This window comes from Schistocerca americana, chromosome 7, assembly GCF_021461395.2.
Source record: "Schistocerca americana isolate TAMUIC-IGC-003095 chromosome 7, iqSchAmer2.1, whole genome shotgun sequence".
Classification (NCBI taxonomy): domain Eukaryota; kingdom Metazoa; phylum Arthropoda; class Insecta; order Orthoptera; family Acrididae; genus Schistocerca; species Schistocerca americana.
In genome coordinates, this window is record NC_060125.1 from 18772900 (window position 1) to 18791803 (window position 18904).

Consider the following 18904-nt stretch of genomic DNA (forward strand, 5'->3'; position numbering starts at 1 on the left):
GAACACATTGAACCTGCAGTGGTGTATCGGAAACTAATACTGGTCTCACAGGAAAGGATCAAAGCACAGACTCTAAGAAGTCTCACTCTTCTTGCACTTAAGGCGGCATTGCGCCTTTTGTATTTAATTCCGATGTAATTTCAGTGGTTCATCGGCAACGTGTATGTCCTAGGAATAGATTGAACCTGCAGTGCTGTATCGGAAACTAAGACTGATCTCAGAGGGAATGTTCAAAGCACCGACTGTAAGAAGAGTCTCTATTTTTGTACTTAAGGCGGCATTGTGTCTTTTGTATTTAATTCCGATGCGATTTCTGAGTTTCATCGTCAATGTGTATGTCCAAGGAATACATTGAACCTGCAATGGGCTGTCGGAAACTAATACTGGTCTCACAGGGAATGCTCAAAGCACCGACTGTAAGAAGAGTCTCTATTTTTGTACTTAAGGCGGCATTGTGTCTTTTGTATTTAATTCCGATGCGATTTCTGAGTTTCATCGTCAATGTGAAGGTCCAAGGAATACATTGAACCTGCAGTGGTGTATCGGATACTAATACTGGTCTCACAGGAATGGATCAGAGAACAGACTCTAAGAAGTCTCACTCTTCTTGCACTTAAGTTGGCATTGTAGCTTTTGTATTTAATTTCGACGTAATTTCAGTGTTTCATCGTCAATGTGTATGTCCAAGGAATACATTGAACCGGCAGTGGTGTATTGGAAGCTAATATTGGTCTCACAGGAAAGGATCAAATGACAGACTCTAAGAAGTCTCACTCTTCTTGCACTTAAGGCGGCATTGTGGCTTTTGTATTAAATTCCGATGTATTTTCACTGTTTCATCGTCAATGTGTATGTCCGAGGAATACATTGAACCAGCAGTGGTGTATCGCAAACTAATACTGGTCTCACAGGGAACGGTCAAAGCACCGACTGTAAGAAGAGTTCCTATTCTTGTACTTAAAGCGGCATTGTGCCTTTTTGTATTTAATTCCGACGTGATATCTGTGTTTCATCGTCAATGTGAAGGTCCATGGAACACATTGAACCTTCAGTGGTGTATCGGAAACTAAGACTGATCTCAGAGGGAATGTTCAAAGCACCGACTGTAAGAAGAGTCTCTATTTTTGTACTTAAGGCGGCATTGCGCCTTTTGTATTTAATTCCGATGTAATTTCAGTGGTTCATCGGCAACGTGTATGTCCTAGGAATAGATTGAACCTGCAGTGCTGTATCGGAAACTAAGACTGATCTCAGAGGGGATGTTCAATGCACCGACTGTAAGAAGAGTCTCTATTTTTGTACTTAAGGCGGCATTGTGCCTTTTGTATTTAATTGCGATGCGATTTCTGTGTTTCATCATCAATGTTAATATCCAATGAATACATTGAACCTGCAGTGGTGTATCCGAAACTAATACTGGTTCACAGGAAAGGATCAGAGCACAGACCCTAAGAAGTCTCACTCTTCTTGCACTTAAGGTACATTGTGCCTTTTGTATTTAATTCTGATCTAATTTCAGTGTTTCATCGTCAACGTTTGTGTCCAAGGAATACATTGAACCTGCAGTGGTGTATCGGAAACTAATACTGGTCTCACAGGGAATGCTCAAAACACCGACTGTAAGAAGTGTCTCTATTTTTATACTTAAGGCTGCATTGTGCTTTTTGTATTTAATTCCGACGCGATTACTGTGTTTCATCATCAATGTGAAGGTCCAAGTAATACATTGAACCTGCAGTGGTGTATCGGAAACTAATACTGGTCTCACAGGGAATGTTCAAACCACCGACTGTAAGAAGAGTCTCTATTCTTGTACGTAAGGCGGCATTGCGCCTTTTGTATTTAATTGCGATGCGATTTCTGTGTTCCATCATCAATGTTAATATCCAATGAATACATTGAACCTGCAGTGGTGTATCCCAAACTAATACTGGTTCACAGGAAAGGATCAAAGCACAGACCCTAAGAAGTCTCACTCTTCTTGCACTTAAGTTGCATTGTGCCTTTTGTATTTAATTCTAATCTAATTTCAGTGTTCCATCGTCAACGTGTGTGTCCAAGGAATACATTGAACCTGCAGTGGTGTATCGGAAACTAATACTGGTCTCACAGGGAATGCTCAAAGCACCGACTGTAAGAAGAGTCTCTATTCTTGTTCTTAAGGTGGCATTGTGCCTTTTGTATTTAATTGCGATGCGATTTCTGTGTTTCATCATCAATGTGAAGGTCCAAGGAATACATTGAACCTGTAGTGGTGTATCGAAAACTAATACTGGTCTCACAGGAAAGGATCAAAGCACAACATTAAGAAGTCTCACTCTTCATGCACTTAAGGCGGCATTGTGCCTTTTGTATTTAATTCCGATGCGATTTCTGTGTTTCATCGCCAATGTGAAGGTCCAAGGAATACATTGATATTGCAACTGAGAATCGGAAACTAATACTGGTCTCACAGGAAAGGATCAATGCACAGACTCTAAGAAGTCTCACCCTTCTTGCACTTAAGGCGACATTGTGCCATTTGTATTTAATTCCGATGCGATATCTGTGTTTCATCGACAATGTGAAGGCCCAAGGAATACATTGAACCTGCAGTGGTGTATCGGAAACTAATACTGGTCTCACAGGAAAGAATCAAAGCACAGACTCTAAGAAGTCTCACTCTTCTTGCACTTAAGGCGGCATTGCGCCGTTTGTATTTAATTCCGATGTATTTTCAGTGGTTCATCGGCAACGTGTATGTCCTAGGAATAGATTGAACCTGCAGTGGTGTATGGGAAACTAAGACTGGTCTCACAGGGAATGTTCAAAGCACCGACTTTAGGAAGTGTCTCGCTTCTTGTACTTAGGGCGGCATTTTTGCTTTTGTATTTAATTCCAATGCGATTTCTATGTTTCATCGTCAATGTGAAGGTCCAAGGAATACATCGAACCTGCAGTGGTGTATCGGAAACTAATACTGGTCTCACAGGGAATGCTCATAGCACGACAGTAAGAAGAGTCCCAATTCTTGTACTTAAGGCGGCATTGTGCCTTTTGTATCCAAGGAATACATTGAACCTGCAGGAAAGGATCAAAGCACAGATGCGATTTCTGTGTTTCATCGTCAATGTGAAGATCCAAGGAATACATTGAACCTGCAGTGGGCTATCGGAAACTAATCCTGGTCCCACAGGAAAGGATCAAAGCACAGACTCTAAGAAGTGTCACTCTTCTTGCACTTAATGCGGCATTGCGCCTTTTCTATTTAATTTCGATGCGATTTCTGTGTTTCATCGTCAATGTGAAGGTCGAAGGAATACATTGACCCTGCAGAGGAGTATCGGAAACTATTACTGGTCTCACAGGAAAGGATCAAAGAACAGACTCTAAGAAGTCTCACTCTTCTTCCACTTAAGGTGGCACTGCGCATTTTGTATTTAATTCCGATGTAATTTCAGGTGTTTATCGTCAATGTGTATGTCCAGGGAATACATTGAATCAGCAGAGGTGTGTCAGAAACTAATACTGGTCTCACAGGGAATGCTCAAAACACCGACTGAGAGACGAGTCTCTATTCTTATATTTTAGGCGGCATTGTGCCTTTTGTATTTAATTCCGACGCGATTTCTGTGTTTCATCGTCAATGTGAAGGTCCAAGGAGTACATTGGACCTGCAGTGGTGTGTCGGAAACTAATACTGGTCTTACAGGAATGGACCATAGCACAGACTCTAAGAAGTCACACTGTTCTTGCACTTAAAGCGGCATTGTGCCTTTTGAATTTAATACCGATGAGATATCTGTGTTTCATCGTCAATGTTAATGTCCAAGGAATACATTGAACCTGCAGTGGTGTATCGGAAACTAATACTGGTCTCACAGAGAATGCTCAAAACACCGTCTGAGAGAAGAGTCTCTATACTTGTACTTAAGGCGGCATTGTGCCTTTTGTATTTAATTCCGATGCGATATCTGTGTTTCATCGTCAATGCGAAGGTTCAAGGAACACATTGAAACTGCAGTGGTGTATCTCAAACTAATACTGGTCTCACAGGAAAGGATGAAAGCACAGATTTTAAGAAGTTTCACTCTTCTTGCTCTTATGGCGGAATTGTTCCATTTGTATTTAATTCTGATGTAATTTCAGTGTTTCATTGTTATTGTGTATGTCCAAGGAAAACATTGAACCTGCAGTGGTGTATCGGAAACTAATACTGGTCTCACACGGAATGCTCAAAGCACCGACCTTAAGAAGAGTCTCTATTTTTGTACTTATGGCGGCATTTTGCCTTTTGTATTTAATTCCGATGCGATTTCTATGTTTCATCGTCAATGTGAAGGTCGAAGGAATATATTGAACCTGCAGTGATGTATTGGAAACTAATACTGGTCTCATAGGAAAGGATCAAAGCACCGACTGTAAGAAGAGTCCCTATTCTTGTACTTAAGGCGGCATTGTGCCTTTTGTATATAATTGCGATGCGATTTCTGTGTTTCATCATCAATGTGAAGGTCCAGTAAATACATTGAACCTGCAGTGGTGTATCGGAAACTAATACAGGTTCACAGGAAAGGATCAAACCACAGACTCTAAAAAGTCTCACTCTTCATGCACTTAAGTTGCATTGTGCCTTTTGTATTTCATTCCGATCCAATTTCAGTGTTTCATCGTCAACGTGTGAGTCCAAGGAATACATTGAACCTGCAGTGGTGTATAGGAAACTAATACTGGTCTTACAGGGAATGTTCAAAGCACCGACTGTAAGAAGAGTCTCTATTCTTGTACTTAAGGCGGCATTGTGCCTTTTGTATTTAATTCCGATGAGATTTCTGTGTTTCATCGTCAATATGAAGGTCCAAGGAATACATTGACCTGCAGTGGAGTATCGGAAACTAATACTGGTCTCAGAGGAAATGATCAATGCACAGACTCTAAGAAGTCTCACTCTTCTTGCACTTAAGGCGGCATTGTGCCTTTTGTATTTAATTCCTATGCGATTTCTGTGTTTCATCGTCAATGTGAAGGTAATAGGAATAGATTGAACCAGCAGTGGTGTATCGGAAACTAATACTGGTGTCACAGGAAAGGATCAAACCACAGACTCTAAAAAGTCTCACTCCTCTTGCACTTAAGGCGGGATTGTGAGTTTTGTATTCGATACCGATTTAATTTCAGTGTTTCATCGTCAATGTGTATGTCCAAGGAATACATTGAACCTGCAGTGGTGTGTCAGAAACTAATACTGGTCTCACAGGGAATGCTCAAAACAGCGACTGTAAGAGGAGTCTCTATTCTTATATTTAAGGCGGCATTGTGCCTTTTGTATTTAATTGCGATGCGATATCTATGTTTCATCGTCAATGTGAAGGTCCAAGACACACATTGACCCTGCAGTGGTGTATCGGAAACTGATACTGGTCTCACAGGAAAGGATCATAGCACAGACTCTAAGAAGTCTCACTCTTCTTGCATTTAAGGCAGCATTGCGCCTTTTGTATTTAATTCCGATGTAATTTCAGTGGTTCATCGACAACGTGTATGTCCTAGGAATACATTGAACCTGCAGTGGTGTATCGGAAACTAAGACTTGTCTCACAGGGAATGCTCAAAGCACCGACTTTAAGAAGAGTCTCTATTCTTGTACTTAAGGCGGCGTTTTGCTTTTGTATTTAATTCCAATGCGATTTCTGTGTTTCATCGCTAATGTGAAGGTCGAAGGAATACATTGAGCCTGCAGTGATGTATCGGAAACTAATACTGGTCTCATAGGAAAGGATCAAAGCACCGGCTGTAAGAAGAGTCTCTATTCTTGTAATTAAGGCGGCATTGTGCCTTTTGTATTTAATTGCGATGCGATTTCTGTGTTTCATCATCAATGTGAAGGTCAATGAATACATTGAACCTGCAGTGGTGTATCGGAAACTAATACTGTTTCACGGGAAAGGATCAAAGCACAGACTCTAAGAAGTCTCACTCTTCTTTCACTTAAGTTGCATTGTTCCTTTTGTATTAATTTCCGATCTAATTTCAGTGTTTCATCGTCACGTGTGTGTCCAAGGAATACATTGAACCTGCAGTGGTGTATCGCAAACTAATACTGGTCTCACAGGGAATGCTCAAAGCACCGACTGTAAGAAGAGTCTCTATTCTTGTACTTAAGGCGGTATTGTGCCTTTTGTATTTAATTCCGATGCGATTTCTGTGTTTCATCGTTAATGTGAAGGTCCAAGGAATACATTGAACCTGCAGCCGAGTATCGGCAACTAATACAGGTCTCATAGGAAAGGATCAATGCACAGCCTCTAAGAAGTCTCACTCTTCTTGCACTTAAGGTGGCACTGCGCCTTTTGTATTTAATTCCGATGTAATTTCAGTGGTTTATCGTCAATGTGTATGTCCTAGGAATACATTGACCCTGTAGTGGTGTATGGGAAACTAATACTGGTCTCACAGGAAAGGATCAAAGCACAGACTCTAAGAAGTCTCACTCCTCTTGCACTTAAGGCGGCATTGTGAGTTTTGTATTCGATTCCGATTTAATTTCGGTGTTTCATCGTCAATGAGTATGTCCAAGGAAGACATTGAACCTGCAGTAGTGTGTCAGGAACTAATACTGGTCTCACAGGGAATGCTCAAAACAGCGACTGTAAGAGGAGTCTCTATTCTCATATTTAAGGCGGCATTGTGCCTTTTGTATTTAATTGCGATGCGATATCTGTGTTTCATCGTCAATGTGAAGGTCCAAGACAAACATTGACCCTGCAGTGGTGTGTCAGAAACTGATACTGGTCTCACAGGAAAGGATCATAGCACAGACTCTAAGAAGTCTCACTCTTCTTACATTTAAGGCGGCATTGCGCCTTTTGTATTTAATTCCGATGTAATTTCAGTGGTTCATCGACAACGTGTATGTCCTAGGAATACATTGAACCTGCAGCGGTGTATCGGAAACTAAGACTTGTCTCACAGGGAATGCTCAAAGCACCGACTTTAAGAAGAGTCTCCATTATTGTACTTAAGGCGTCATTTTGCTCTTGTATTTAATTCCAATGCGATTTCTGTGTTTCATCGCTAATGTGAAGGTCGAAGGAATACATCGAGCCTGCAGTGATGTATCGGAAACTAATACTGGTCTCATAGGAAAGGAACAAAGCACCGGCTGTAAGAAGAGTCTCTATTCTTATAATTAAGGCGGCATTGTGCCTTTTTTATTTAATTGCGATGCGATTTCTGTGTTTCATCATCAGTGTGAAGGTCAATGAATACATTGAACCTGCAGTGGTGTATCGGAAACTAATACTGTTTCACAGGAAAGGATCAAAGCACAGACTCTAAGAAGTCTCACTCTTCTTTCACTTAAGTTGCATTGTTCCTTTTGTATTAAATTCCGATCTAATTTCAGTGTTTCATCGTCACGTGTGTGTCCAAGGAATACATTGAACCTGCAGTGGTGTATCGCAAACTAATACTGGTCTCACAGGGAATGCTCAAAGCACCGACAGTAAGAAGAGTCTCTATTCTTGTACTTAAGGCGGTATTGTGCCTTTTGTATTTAATTCCAATGCGATTTCTGTGTTTCATCGTCAATGTGAAGGACCAAGGAATACTTTGTACCTGCAGGGGCCCTTAAGGCGGCATTGCACCTTTTATATTTAATTCCGATGCGATTTCTGTGTTTCATCGTCAATGTGAAGGTATAAGGAATACATTGAACCTGCAGTGGTGTATCGGAAACTAATACTGGTCTCACAGGAAAGGATCATGGCACCGACTGTAAGAAGAGTCTCTATTCTTGTACTTAAGGCGGCATTGTGCCTTTTGTATTTAATTCCGATGCGAGTTCTGTGTCTCATCGTCAATGTGTATGTCCAAGGATTACATTGAACCTGCAATGGGCTATCGGAAACTAATACTGGTCTCACAGGGAATGCTTAAAGCACCGACTGTAAAATGAGTCTCTATTCTTGTACTTAGGGCGGCATTCTGCCTTTTGTATTTACTTCCGATGCGATTTCTGTGTTTCATCGTCAATGTGTATGTCCAAGGAATACATTGAACCTGCAATGGGGTATCGGAAACTAATACTGGTCTCACAGTGAATGCTCAACTCACCGACTGTAAGAAGAGTCTCTATTCTTGTACTTAAGGCGGCATTGTGTCTTTTGTATTTAATTCCGATGCGATTTCTGTGTTTCATCGTCAATGTGTATGTCCAAGGAATACATTGACCCTGCAGTGGAGTATCGGAAACTAATACTGGTCTCACAGGAAAGGATCAAAGCACAGATTCGAAGAAGTCTCACTCTTCTTGCACTTAAGGTGGCACTGCGCCTTTTGTATTTAATTCCGATGTAATTTCAGTGGTTTATCGTCAATGTGTATGTCCTAGGAATACATTGACCCTGCAGTGGTGTATCGGAAACTAATACTGGTCTCACAGGAAAGGATCAAAGCACAGACTCTAAGAAGTCTCACTCCTCTTGCACTTAAGGCGGCATTGTGAGTTTTGTATTCGATTCCGATTTAATTTCAGTGTTTCATCGTCAATGAGTATGTCCAAGGAATACATTGAACCTGCAGTGGTGTGTCAGAAACTAATACTGGTCTCACAGGGAATGCTCAAAACAGCGACTGTAAGAGGAGTCTCTATTCTTATATTTAAGGCGGCATTGTGCCTTTTGTATTTAATTGCGATGCGATATCTGTGTTTCATCGTCAATGTGAAGGTCCAAGACACACATTGACCCTGAAGTGGTGTATCGGAAACTAATACTGGTCTCACAGGAAAGGATCATAGCACAGACTCTAAGAAGTCTCACTCTTCTTGCATTTAAGGTGGCATTGCGCCTTTTGTATTTAATTCCGATGTAATTTCAGTGGTTCATCGACAACGTGTATGTCCTAGGAATACATTGAACCTGCAGTGGTGTATCGGAAACTAAGACTTGACTCACAGGGAATGCTCAAAGCACCGACTTTAAGAAGAGTCTCTATTCTTGTACTTAAGGCGGCATTTTGCTTTTGTATTTAATTCCGATGCGATTTCTGTGTTTCATCGTCAATGTGTATGTCCAAGGAATACATTGACCATGCAGTGGAGTATCGGAAACTAATACTGGTCTCACAGGAAAGGATCAAAGCACAGATTCTAAGAAGTCTCACTCTTCTTGCACTTAAGGTGGCACTGCGCCTTTTGTATTTAATTCCGATGTAATTTCAGTGGTTTATCGTCAATGTGTATGTCCTAGGAATACATTGACCCTGCAGTGATGTATCGGAAACTAATACTGGTCTCATAGGAATGGATTAAAGCACCGACTGTAAGAAGAGTCTCTATTCTTGTAATTAAGGCGGCATTGTGCCTTTTGTATTTAATTGCGATGCGATTTCTGTGTTTCGTCATCAATGTGAAGGTCAATGAATACATTGAACCTGCAGTGGTGTATCGGAAACTAATACTGGTGCACAGGAAAGGATCAAAGCACAGACTCTAAGAAGTCTCACTCTTCTTTCACTTAAGTTTCATTGTTCCTTTTGTATTAAATTCCGATCTAATTTCAGTGTTTCATCGTCACGTGTGTGTCCAAGGAATATATTGAACCTGCAGTGGTGTATCGAAAACTAATACTGGTCTCACAGGGAATGCTCGAAGCACCGACTGTAAGAAGAGTCTCTATTCTTGTACTTAAGGCGGTATTGTGCCTTTTGTATTTAATTCCGATGCGATTTCTGTGTTTCATCGTCAATGTGAAGGTCCAAGGAATACATTGAACCTGCAGGAGAGTATCGGCAACTAATACAGGTCTCATAGGAAAGGATCAATGCACAGCCTCTAAGAAGTCTCACTCTTCTGTCACTTAAGGCGGCATTGCACCTTTTGTATTTAATTCCAATGCGATTTCTGTGTTTCATCGTCAATGTGAAAGTATAAGGAATACATTGAACCTGCAGTGGTGTATCGGAAACTAATACTGGTCTCACAGGAAAGGATCAAAGCACCGACTGTAAGAAGAGTCTCCATTCTTGTACTTAAGGCGGCATTGTGCCTTTTGGATTTAATTCCGATGCGAGTTCTGTGTTTCATCGTCAATGTGTATGTCCAAGGAATACATTGAATCTGCAATGGGCTATCGGAAACTAATACTGGTCTCACAGGGAATGCTCAAAGCACCGACTGTAAGATGAGTCTCTATTCTTGTACTTAGGGCGGCATTGTGTCTTTTGTATTTACTGCCGATGCGATTTCTCTGTTTCATCGTCAATGTGTATGTCCAAGGAATACATTGAATCTGCAATGGGGTATCGGAAACTAATACTGGTCTCACAGGGAATGCTCAAAGCACCGACTGTAAGAAGAGTCTCTATTCTTGTACTTAAGGCGGCATTGTGTCTTTTGTATTTAATTCCGATGCGATTTCTGTGTTTCATCGTCAATGTGTATGTCCAAGGAATACATTGAACCGGCAGTGGTGTATCGGAAACTAATACTGGTTTCACAGGAAAGGATCAAATGACAGTTTCAAAGAAGTCTCACTCTTCTTGCACTTAAGGCGGCATTGTGGCTTTTGTATTAAATTCCGATTTAATTTCAGTGTTTCATCGTCAATGTGTATGTAAAAGGAATACATTGAACCAGCAGTGGTGTATCGGAAACTAATACTGGTCTCACAGGAAACTGTCAAAGCACCGACTGTAAGAAGAGTCTCTATTCTTGTACTTAAAGCGGCATTGTGCCTTTTTGTATTTAATTCCTATGTGATATCTGTGATTCATCGTCAATATGAAGGTCCAAGGAATACATTAAACCTGCAGTGGTGTATCCGAAACTAATACTGGTCCCACAGGAATGGATCAAACCACAGACTCTAAGAAGTCACACTCTTTTTGCACTTAAGGCGGCATTGTGCCTTTTGTATTTAATTCCGTTGCGATATCTGTGTTTCATCGTCAATGTGAATGTCCATGGAATACATTGAATTTGCAGTGGTGTATCGGAAACTAATACTGGTTTCACAGGGAATGCTCAAAGCACCGACTGTAAGAAGAGTCTCTATTCTTGTACTTAGGGCGGCATTGTGCCTTTTGTATTTAATTCCGATGCGATTATTGTGTTTCATCGTCAATGTAGAGGTCCAAGGAATACATTAAACCTGCAGTGGTGTATCGGAAACTAATACCGGTCTCACAGGAAAGGTTCAAAGCACAGACTCTAAGAAGTCTCACTTTTCTTGCACTTAAAGCGGCATTGTGCCTTTTGTATTTAATTCCGATGCGATTTCTGTGTTTCATCGTCAATGTGAAGGTCCAAGGAATACATTAAACCTGCAGTGGTGTATCCGAAACTAATACTGGTCCCACAGGAATGGATCAAACCACAGACTCTAAGAAGTCACACTCTTCTTGCACTTAAGGCGGCATTGTGCCTTTTGTATTTAATTCCGTTGCGATATCTTTGTTTCATCGTCAATGTGAATGTCCATGGAATACATTGAATTTGCAGTGGTGTATCGGAAACTAATACTGATCTCAAAGGAAAGGTTCAAAGCACAGACTCTAAGAAGTCTCACTTTTCTTGCACTTAAAGCGGCATTGTGCCTTTTGTATTTAATTCCGATGCGATTTCTGTGTTTCATCGTCAATGTGAAGGTCCAAGGAATACATTAAACCTGCAGTGGTGTATCCGAAACTAATACTGGTCCCACAGGAATGGATCAGACCACAGACTCTAAGAAGTCACACTCTTCTTGCACTTAAGGCGGCATTGTGCCTTTTGTATTTAATTCCGTTGCGATATCTGTGTTTTTCGTCGTCAATGTGAATGTCCAAGGAATACATTGAACCTGCAGTGGTGTATCGGAAACTAATACTGGTCTCAAAGGGAAAGCTCAAATCACCGACTGTAAGAAGAGTCTCTATTCTTGTACTTAGGGTGGCATTGTGCCTTTTGTATTTACTTCCGATGCGATTTCTGTCTTTCATCGTCATTGTGAAGGTCCAAGGAATACATTGAACCTGCAGTGGTGTATCGGAAACTAATACCGGTCTCACAGGAAAGGATCAAAGAACAGACTCTAAGAGGTCTCACTTTTCTTGCACTTAAGGCGGCATTGTGCCTTTTGTATTTATTTCCGATGCGATTTCTGTGTTTCATCGTCAATGTGAAGGTCCAAGGAATACATTGAAACTGCAGTGGTGTATCGGAAACTAATACTGGCCTCACAGGATAGGTCCAAAACACAGACTCTAAGGAGTCTCACTCTTCTTGCACTTAAGGCGGCATTGTGCCTTTTGTATTTAATTCCGACGCGATTACTGTGTTTCTTCGTCAATGTGAAGGTCCAAGGAATACATTGAAACTGCAGTGGTGTATCGGAAACTAATACTGGCCTCATAGGGAATGCTCAAAGCACCGACTGTAAGAAGAGTCTCTATTCATGTACTTAAGGCGGCATTGTGCCTTTTGTATTAAACTGCGATGCGATTTCTGTGTTTCATCATCAATGTTAATATCCAATGAATCCATTGAACCTGCAGTGGTGTATCCGAAACTAATACTGGTTCACAGGAAAGGATCAAAGCACAGACCCAAAGAGGTCTCACACTTCTTGCACGTAAGTTGCATTGTGCCTTTTGTATTTAATTCTGATCTAATTTCAGTGTTTCATCGTCAACGTTTGTGTCCAAGGAATACATTGAACCTGCAGTGGTGTATCGGAAACTAATACTGGTTTCAAAGGGAATGCTCAAAACACCGACTGTAAGAAGAGTCTCTATTTTTGTACTTAAGGCTGCATTGTGCCTTTTGTATTTAATTCCGACGCGATTACTGTGTTTCATCGTCAATGTGAAGGTCCAAGGAATACATTGAACCTGCAGTGGTGTATCTGAAACTAATACTGGTCTCACAGGGAATGCTCAAAGCACCGACTGTAAGAAGAGTCTCTATTCTTGTACTTAAGGCGGCATTTTGCCTTTTGGTATTTAATTGCGATGCGATTTCTGTGTTTCATCATCAATGTTAATATCCAATGAATACATTGAACCTGCAGTGGTGTATCCGAAACTAATACTGGTTCACAGGAAAGGATCAAAGCACAGACCCTAAGAAGTCTCACTCCTCTTGCACTTAAGTTGCATTGTGCCTTTTGTATTTAATTCTGATCTAAGTTCAGTGTTTCATCGTCAACGTGTGTGTCCAAGGAATACATTGAACCTGCAGTGGTGTATCGGAAACTAATACTGGTCTCACAGGGAATGCTCAAAGCACCGACTGTAAGAAGAGTCTCTATTCTTGTTCTTAAGGTGGCATTGTGCCTTTTGTATTTAATTGCGATGCTATATCTGTGTTTCATCATCAATGTGAAGGTCCAAGGAATACATTGAACCTGCAGTGGTGTATCGGAAACTAAGACTGGTTTCACAGGGAATGTTCAAAGCACCGACTTTAAGAAGAGTCTCGATTCTTGTACTTAGGGCGGCATTTTTCCTTTTGTATTTAATTCCGATGCGATTTCTGTGTTTCATCGTCAATGTGTATGTCCAAGGAATACATTTAACCTGCAGTGGTGTATCGGAAACTAATACTGGTCTCACAGGAAAGGATCAAAGCACAGACTCTAAGAAGTCTCACTCTTCTTGCACATAAGGCGGCATTGTGCCTTTGGATTTACCTCCGATGTGATTTCTGTGTTTCATCGTCAATGTGAAGGTCCAAGGAATACATTGAACCTGCAGTGGTTTATCGGAAAGTAATACTGGTCTCTCAGGAAAGGATCAAATCACAGACTCTAAGAAGTGTCACTCTACTTGCACTTAATGCGGCATTGTGCCTTTTGTATTTAATTCCGGTGCGATTTCTGTGTTTCATCGTCAATGTGAAGGTCCAAGGAATACATTGAACCTGCAGTGGTTTATCGGAAACTGATTCTGGTCTCACAGGAAAGGATCAAAGCACAGACTCTAAGAAAAGTCACTCTTCTTGCACTTAACGCGGCATTGCGCCTTTTGTATTTAATTCCGATGCGAATTCGGTGCTTCATCGTCAATGTGAAGGTCCAAGGAATACATTGACCCTGCAGAGGAGTATCGGAAACTAATACTGGTCTCACAGGAAAGGATCAAAGCACAGACTCTAAGAAGTCTCACTCTTCATGCACTTAAGGTGGCACTGCGCATTTTGTATTTAATTCCGATGTAATTTCAGGGGTTTATCGTCAATGTGTTTGTCCAGGGAATACATTGAACCTGCAGAGGTGTGTCAGAATTTAATACTGGTCTCACAGGGAATGCTCAAAACACCGACTGTAAGAGGAGTCTCTATTCTTATTTTTAAGGCGGCATTGTGCCTTTTGTATTTAATTCCGACGCGATATCTGTGTTTCATCGTCAATGTGAAGGTCCAAGGAGTACATTGAACCTGCAGTGGTGTGTCGGAAACTAATACTGGTCTTACATGAAAGGACCAAAGCACAGACTCTAAGAAGTCACACTCTTCTTGCTCTTAAAGCGGCATTGTGCCTTTTGAATTTAATACCGATGAGATATCTGTGTTTCATCGTCAATGTCAAGGTCCAAGGAATACATTAAACCTGGAGTGGTGTATGGGAAACTAATACTGGTCTCACAGGAAAGAAACAAAGCACAGACTCTAAGAAGTCTCACTCTTCTTGAACTTAAGTCGCATTGTGCCTTTTGTATTTAATTCCGATGCGATTTCTATGTTTCATCGTCAATGTGAAGGTCCAAGGAATACATTGACCTGCAGTGGAGTATCGGAAAGTAATACTGGTCTCAGAGGAAGTGATCAATGCACAGACTCTAAGAAGTCTCACTCTTCTTGCACTTAAGGCGGCATTGTTTTTTTTTTGTATTTAATTCCTATGCGATTTCTGTGTTTTATCGTCAATGTGTAGGTAAAAGCAATAGATTGAACCAGCTGTGGTGTATCGGAAACTAATACTGGTGTCACAGGAAAGGATCAAAGCACAGACTCTAAAAAGTGTCACTCTTCTTGCCCTTAATGAGGCATTGTGCCTTTTGTATTTAATTCCGATGCGATTTCTGTGTTTCATCGTCAATGTGAAGGTCCAAGGAATACATTGACCCTGCAGTGGAGTATCGGAAACTAATACTGGACTCAAAGGAAAGGATCAAAGCACAGATTCTAAGAAGTCTCACTCTCCTTGCACTTAAGGTGGCACTGCGCCTTTTGTATTTAATTCCGATGTAATTTCAGTGGTTTATCGTCAATGTGTATGTCCTAGGAATACATTGACCCTGCAGTGGTGTATCGGAAACTAATACTGGTCTCACAGAGAATGCTCAGAACACCGTCTGTAAGAAGAGTCTCTATTCTTGTACTTAAGGCGGCATTGTGCCTTTTGTATTTAATTGCGATGCGATATCTGTGTTTCATCGTCAATGTGAAGGTCCAAGACACACATTGACCCTTTAGTGGTGTATCGGAAACTAAAACTGGTCTCACAGGAAAGGATCATAGCACAGACTCTAAGAAGTCTCACTCTTCTTGCATTTAAGGCGGCATTGCGCCTTTTGTATTTAATTCCGATGTAATTTCAGTGGTTCATCGGCAACGTGTATGTCGTAAGAATACATTGAACATGCAGTGGTGTATCGGAAACTAAGACTTGTCTCACAGGGAATGCTCAAAGCACCGACTTTAAGAAGAGTCTTTTTTTTTTGAACTTAAGGCGGCATTTTGCCTTTTGTATTTATTTCCAATGCGATTTCTGTGTTTCATCATCAATGTGAAAGTCCAAGGAATACATTGAACTTGCAGTGGTGTATCGGAAACTAATACTGGTCTCACAGGAGAGGATCAAAGCACAGACTCTAAGAAGTCTCACTCTTCTTGCACTTAAGGCGGCATTGTGCCTTTTGTATTTAATTCCGATGCGATTTCTGTGTTTCAGCGTCAATTTGAAAGTCCAAGGAATACATTGAACCTGCAGTGGAGTATCGGCAACTAATACTGGTCTCATAGGAAAGGATCAATGCACAGCCTCTAATAAGTCTCACTCTTCTGGCACTTAAGGCGGCATTGTGCCTTTTGTATTTAATTTCGATACAATTTCTGTGTTTCATCGTCAATGTGAAGGTATAAGGAATACATTGAACCTGCAGTGGTGTATCGGAAACTAATACTCGTCTCACAGGAAAGGATCAAAGCACAGACTCTAAGAAGTCTCACTCTTCATGCACTTAAGGTGGCACTGCGCATTTTGTATTTAATTCCGATGTAATTTCAGGGGTTTGTCGTCAATGTGTTTGTCCAGGGAATACATTGAACCTGCAGAGGTGTGTCAGAATTTAATACTGGTCTCACAGGGAATGCTCAAAACACCGACTCTAAGAGGAGTCTCTATTCTTATATTTAAGGCGGCATTGTGCCTTTTGTATTTAATTCCGACGCGATTTCTGTGTTTCATCGTCCATGTGAAGGTCCAAGGAGTACATTGAACCTGCAGTGGTGTGTCGGAAACTAATACTGGTCTTACAGGAAAGGACCAAAGCACAGACTCTAAGAAGTCACACTCTTCTTGCACTTAAAGCGGCATTGTGCCTTTTGAATTTAATACCGATGAGATATCTGTGTTTCATCGTCAATGTGAAGGTCCAAGGAATACATTAAACCTGGAGTGGTGTATGGGAAACTAATACTGGTCTCACAGGAAACAATCAAAGCACAGACTCTAAGAAGTCTCACTCTTCTTGCACTTAAGTCGCATTGTGCCTTTTGTATTTAATTCCGATCTAATTTCAGTGTTTCATCATCGACTTATACGTCCAAGGAATACATTGAACCTGCAGTGGAGTACCGGAAAGTAATACTGGTCTCACAGAGAATGCTCAAAACACCGCCTGAAAGAAGAGTCTCTATTCTTGTACTTAAGGCGGCATTGTGCCTTTTGTATTCAATTACGATGCGATTTCTGTGATTCATCATCAATGTGAAGGTCCAAGGAATTCATTGAACCTGCAGTGGTGTATCGGAAACTAATACTGGTCTCACAGGAGAGGATCAAAGCACAGACTCTAAGAAGTCTCACTCTTCTTGTACTTATGGCGGCATTGTGCCTTTTGTATTTAATTCCGATGCGATTTCTGTGTTTCATCGTAAATGTGAAGGTCCAAGGAATACATTGACCTGCAGTGGAGTATCGGAAACTAATACTGGTCTCAGAGGAAGTGATCAATGCACAGACTCTAAGAAGTCTCACACTTCTTGCACTTAAGGCGGCATTGTTTTTTTTTGTATTTAATTCCTATGCGATTTCTGTGTTTTATCGTCAATGTGTAGGTAAAAGCAATAGATTGAACCAGCTGTGGTGTATCGGAAACTAATACTGGTGTCACAGGAAAGGATCAAAGCACAGACTCTAAAAAGTGTCACTCTTCTTGCACTTAATGAGGCATTGTGCCTTTTGTATTTAATTCCGATGCGATTTCTGTGTTTCATCGTCAATGTGAAGGTCCAAGGAATACATTGACCCTGCAGTGGAGTATCGGAAACTAATACTGGTCTCACAGGAAAGGATCAAAGCACAGATTCTAAGAAGTCTCACTCTCCTTGCACTTAAGGTGGCACTGCGCCTTTTGTATTTAATTCCGATGTAATTTCAGTGGATTATCGTCAATGTGTATGTCCTAGGAATACATTGACCCTGCAGTGGTGTATCGGAATTTAATACTGGTCTCACAGAGAATGCTCAGAACACCGTCTGTAAGAAGAGTCTCTATTCTTGTACTTAAGGCGGCATTGTGCCTTTTGTATTTAATTGCGATGCGATATCTGTGTTTCATCGTCAATGTGAAGGTCCAAGACACACATTGACCCTTTAGTGGTGTATCGGAAACTAAAACTGGTCTCACAGGAAAGGATCATAGCACAGACTCTAAGAAGTCTCACTCTTCTTGCATTTAAGGCGGCATTGCGCCTTTTGTATTTAATTCCGATGTAATTTCAGTGGTTCACCGGCAACGTGTATGTCGTAAGAATACATTGAACCTGCAGTGGTGTATCGGAAACTAATACTGGTTTCAAAGGGAATGCTCAAAACACCGACTGTAAGAAGAGTCTCTATTTTTGTACTTAAGGCTGCATTGTGCCTTTTGTATTTAATTCTGATCTAAGTTCAGTGTTTCATCGTCAACGTGTGTGTCCAAGGAATACATTGAACCTGCAGTGGTGTATCGGAAACTAATACTGGTCTCACAGGGAATGCTCAAAGCACCGACTGTAAGAAGAGTCTCTATTCTTGTTCTTAAGGTGGCATTGTGCTTTTTGTATTTAATTGCGATGCTATTTCTGTGTTTCATCATCAATGTGAAGGTCCAAGGAATACATTGAACCTGCAGTGGTGTATCGGAAACTAATACTGGTCTCACAGGAAAGGATCAAAGTACAACTTTAAGAAGTCTCACTCTTCTTGCAACAAAGGCGGCATTGTGCCTTTTGTATTTAATTCCGATGCGATTTCTGTGTTTCATCGTCAATGTGAAGGTCCAAGGAATACATTGAAATTGCAAATGAGTATCGGAAACTTATACTGGTCTCACAGGAAAGGATCAATACACAGACTCTAAATAGTCTCACCCTTCTTGCACTTACGGCGGCATTGTGCCTTTTGTATTTAATTCCGATGTAATATCAGTGGTTCATCGGCAACGTGTATGTCCTAGGAATACATTGAACCTGCAGTGGTGTATCGGAAACTAAGACTGGTTTCACAGGGAATGTTCAAAGCACCGACTTTAAGAAGAGTCTCGATTCTTGTACTTAGGGCGGCATTTTTCCTCTTGTATTTAATTCCGATGCGATCTCTGTGTTTCATCGTCAATGTGTATTTCCAAGGAATACATTTAACCTGCAGTGGTGTATCGGAAACTAATACTGGTCTCA